This window comes from Penaeus vannamei, chromosome 35 (assembly GCF_042767895.1).
Source record: "Penaeus vannamei isolate JL-2024 chromosome 35, ASM4276789v1, whole genome shotgun sequence".
Lineage (NCBI taxonomy): Eukaryota > Metazoa > Arthropoda > Malacostraca > Decapoda > Penaeidae > Penaeus > Penaeus vannamei.
In genome coordinates, this window is record NC_091583.1 from 538,770 (window position 1) to 543,769 (window position 5,000).

General features: G+C 47.7%; 1 protein-coding gene across 1 annotated transcript in view; it reads right to left on the reverse strand.

Moving 5' to 3' along the window:
• LOC138859390 (diacylglycerol kinase eta-like) overlaps positions 1-5,000 on the reverse strand; it is a gene marked incomplete at its 3' end in the record, with an annotated part of 178,007 nt that overhangs the window by 166,111 nt on the left and 6,896 nt on the right.

Below are 5,000 nucleotides of genomic sequence, written 5' to 3' on the forward strand. Positions count from 1 at the left end.
AACGGATTTTCGCTTTAATCCCGTTTTATTTTTTTTTCACTTCTCCTCGCCTCCCTTCCCTATCCTCGTTCCTTCCTTCCATTCCTGCTCCTATTGCATTTTTTCCTGGACTTCCCCCCTTCTCTTTTCTTACCAACCCTAAGCAGAAAAAATAACACAGTATTTCCTACATTGCAATACAAAAATTAAAATAACACAGCATTTCCTACATTGCAATACAAAAATTAAAACAACACAGCATTTCACAGCATTTCCTACATTACAATATACAAAAATTAAAAAAAAATCCGAACATCTCCCACCTGGCAAGCCCTCTCCCCCCTCCCCCCCTCTCCCCTCTCCCCTCCCCTTCCCCCCCCTTCCCCTTGCCTTATGATAATGGCACCCAATGGATCGTGCCAAACTATTCATCAGTGCCACCGTCAATTTGGGACGGCCCCGCAACCCCTAATTGAGGGTCAAGGGGCGGCCGCCGTGGCACCCCCTCGCGCAGTGGCCAAGGGGTCCCTGCCACGCCACTCATTAGGGGTCCCTGCCACGCCACTCATTAGGGGTCCCTGCCACGCCCCTCATTAGGGGTCCCTGCCACGCCACTCATGAGGGGTCCCTGCCACGCCACTCATTAGGGGTCCCTGCCACGCCACTCATGAGGGGTCCCTGCCACGCCACTCATTAGGGGTCCCTGCCACGCCACTCATTAGGGGTCCCTGCCACGCCACTCATTAGGGGTCCCTGCCACGCCACTCATTAGGGGTCCCTGCCACGCCACTCATTAGGGGTCCCTGCCACGCCACTCATGAGGGGTCCCTGCCACGCCACTCATTAGGGGTCCCTGCCACGCCACTCATTAGGGGTCCCTGCCACGCCCCTCATTAGGGGTCCCTGCCACGCCACTCATTAGGGGTCCCTGCCACGCCACTCATTAGGGGTCCCTGCCACGCCACTCATTAGGGGTCCCTGCCACGCCACTCATTAGGGGTCCCTGCCACGCCACTCATTAGGGGTCCCTGCCACGCCCCTCATTAGGGGTCCCTGCCACGCCACTCATTAGGGGTCCCTGCCACGCCCCTCATTAGGGGTCCCTGCCACGCCACTCATTAGGGGTCCCTGCCACGCCACTCATTAGGGGTCCCTGCCACGCCACTCATTAGGGGTCCCTGCCACGCCACTCATTAGGGGTCCCTGCCACGCCACTCATGAGGGGTCCCTGCCACGCCACTCATTAGGGGTCCCTGCCACGCCACTCATTAGGGGTCCCTGCCACGCCCCTCATTAGGGGTCCCTGCCACGCCACTCATTAGGGGTCCCTGCCACGCCACTCATTAGGGGTCCCTGCCACGCCACTCATTAGGGGTCCCTGCCACGCCACTCATTAGGGGTCCCTGCCACGCCACTCATTAGGGGTCCCTGCCACGCCACTCATTAGGGGTCCCTGCCACGCCACTCATGAGGGGTCCCTGCCACGCCACTCATTAGGGGTCCCTGCCACGCCACTCATGAGGGGTCCCTGCCACGCCACTCATTAGGGGTCCCTGCCACGCCCCTCATTAGGGGTCCCTGCCACGCCACTCATTAGGGGTCCCTGCCACGCCCCTCATTAGGGGTCCCTGCCACGCCACTCATTAGGGGTCCCTGCCACGCCCCTCATTAGGGGTCCCTGCCACGCCCCTCATTAGGGGTCCCTGCCACGCCCCTCATTAGGGGTCCCTGCCACGCCCCTCATTAGGGGTCCCTGCCACGCCACTCATTAGGGGTCCCTGCCACGCCACTCATTTGGGGTCCCTGCCACGCCACTCATTAGGGGTCCCTGCCACGCCCCTCATTAGGGGTCCCTGCCACGCCACTCATTAGGGGTCCCTGCCACGCCCCTCATTAGGGGTCCCTGCCACGCCCCTCATTAGGGGTCCCTGCCACGCCCCTCATTAGGGGTCCCTGCCACGCCACTCATTAGGGGTCCCTGCCACGCCCCTCATTAGGGGTCCCTGCCACGCCACTCATTAGGGGTCCCTGCCACGCCACTCATTAGGGGTCCCTGCCACGCCACTCATTAGGGGTCCCTGCCACGCCACTCATTAGGGGTCCCTGCCACGCCACTCATTAGGGGTCCCTGCCACGCCACTCATTAGGGGTCCCTGCCACGCCACTCATTAGGGGTCCCTGCCACGCTACTCATTAGGGGTCCCTGCCACGCCACTCATTAGGCTTACAGTGGCTTTGTCTGGGTGGACGCGGGGATATGCACTTATACTCATTTAAAGACATTGCATACGTTCGCCTAAACACGCATGCACACACACACACAAACGCACACACAGACACACAGACACGCACAGACACACACACAAAAAATAAATAAATAAATAAATAAATAAATAAATAAAAAATAATAATAATAAAACACACAAAACCACACACATACACACAAACACATATACACACAAAAACACACACACACACATATAATAACAATAACAATAATAATAATGATAACAACAACAACAGCAACAGCAACAAAACAACCCCCCAAATTAGCGAAAGAACCCCATCCAAGCCCCCCCGCCTCCCACCCCCCTCCAGCCCCGCCTGTGCCCACACATATAATAACAATAACAATAATAATAATGATAACAACAACAACAACAACAACAGCAACAACATAACCCCCCAAATCAACGAAAGAAATAACCCAACAAAAGGCAACAAAATAACCCCCCAAATCAACGAAGAACCCCAACCAAGCCCCCCCCCCCGCCTCCCGTCCCCCTCCCTCCAGCCCCCACCTGTACCCTCGCGAGCCGCCTTTCGAGCCGTCTCGCCGAAAGTTCTTGTCCGTCGGAGAGAGAAAGAAAGAAAGAAAGAAAGAGAGAGAGAGGGAGAGAAAGAGAGAAAGAGAGAAAGAGAGAGAGAGAGAGATACAGATAGAGAGAGAGAAAGAAAGAAAGAGAGAGAGAAAGAAAGAAAGAGAGAGAGAAAGAGAGAAAGAGAGAGAGAAAGAAAGAAAGAGAAAAAAAGAAAGAGAGAGAGAGAGAGAGAGAGAGAGAGAGAGAGAGAGAGAGAGAGAGAGAGAGAGAGAGAGAGAGAGAGAGAGAGAGAGAAAGCAAGAAACCGCGCTCGCCCGGCCAAGGTCAGTCCACGGGGCCGACTGACCTTGTTCTGGCCCGAGAGGTCACGCGTTTCTGGTCGTGTGCATATCTCGAAGCATTTTTTTTTTTTTTTTTTAATCATTATTCCATCGCACTTAATATCAATAAATAAAAAAATAAGGAATTTCAACCAACACACACTAGCACAAAACCCCCAAATTCCTCGAATCTATCTTACAACAAAAAAGGCAAATAATAATAATAATTAAAAATATAAAAAAAATAAATAATAATAAAAAAAAAAAAAAAAAAAAAAAATATATATATATATATATATATATATATATATATATATATATATATATATATATATATATATATATATATATATAAACGCACAATGCACAAACTAGATTTATTGGAATAACTCTCACCCCTTCAATAAATCTAGTCTGTGCAAAAGTGGGCCTTTCCCCCACCATATCACCAACACGGTATCTTTTTTCCCCCCAATCAACAATGCAAAAAAACAACTACAACCCTCAACAATGAAAAAAAACAAACAAACTACAACCCGGCCGCCAATGAACTTACCTTGGTGTCTTTTGACGGTATCTTCCCCCCCCCCAATCAAAAATGAAAAAAAAAAAAAAAAAAAAAAAAAACTACAACCCTTTTGACGGTATTTTTTTTTTTTTTTACCCCAATCAACAATGCAAAAAACAAACAAACTACAACTACAACCCGGCCGTCAAGAACTTACCTTGGTGTCTTATGACGGTATCCCCCCCCCCCCCAATCAACAATAAAAAAAACAAACAAACTACAAACAAACAAACTATTCTCCCCAAACTACGCTCTATTCTCCCCCAAAACTACACAATATTCTCCCCCAAACTACGTAATATTCTCCCCCAAAGTACAAAACATTCTTCCCCAATCAACAATGAAAAAAAAAAAAAAACTACAACCCGGCCGTCAAGAACTTACCTTGGTGTCTTTTGACGGTATCTCCCCCCCCCCCGCCAATCAACAATGAAAAAAAAAACTACAACCCTCAACAATGCAAAAAAAAAAAACTACAACCCTCAACAATGAAAAAAAAAAACAACTACAACCCTCAACAATGAAAAAAACAAACAAACTACAACCCGGCCGCCAATGAACTTACCTTGGTGTCTTTTGACGGTATCTTTTTTTCCCCCAATCAACAATGCAAAAAACAAAAAAAAACAAAACAAAAAAAAACTACAACCCTTTTGACGGTATTTTTTTTTTTTTTTTACCCCAATCAACAATGAAAAAAAAAAAAATACAACGACAACCCGGCCGCCAATGAACTTACCTTGGTGTCTTTTGACGGTATCTTTCACCCCCCCCCCCCCAATCAACAATGCAAAAAAAAAAAACTACAACCCTCAACAATGAAAAAAAAAACTACAACCCTCAACAATGAAAAAAAAACAACTACAACCCTCAACAATGAGAAAAAAAACTACAATCCTCAACAAAGAAAAAAAAAAAAAACTAGAAGCCTCAACAATGAAAAAAACAAACAAACTACAACCCGGCCGCCAATGAACTTACCTTGGTGTCTTTTGACGGTATCTTTTTTTCCCCCAATCAACAATGCAAAAAACAAAAAAAAACAAAACAAAAAAAAACTACAACCCATTTGGCCGTATTTTTTTTTTTTTTTACCCCAATCACCTATGAAAAAAAAAAAATACAACGACAACCCGGCCGCCAATGAACTTACCTTGGTGTCTTTTGACGGTATCTTTCACCCCCCCCCCCCCAATCAACAATGCAAAAAAAAAAAACTACAACCCTCAACAATGAAAAAAAAAACTACAACCCTCAACAATGAAAAAAAAACAACTACAACCCTCAACAATGAAAAAAAAAAACTACAAC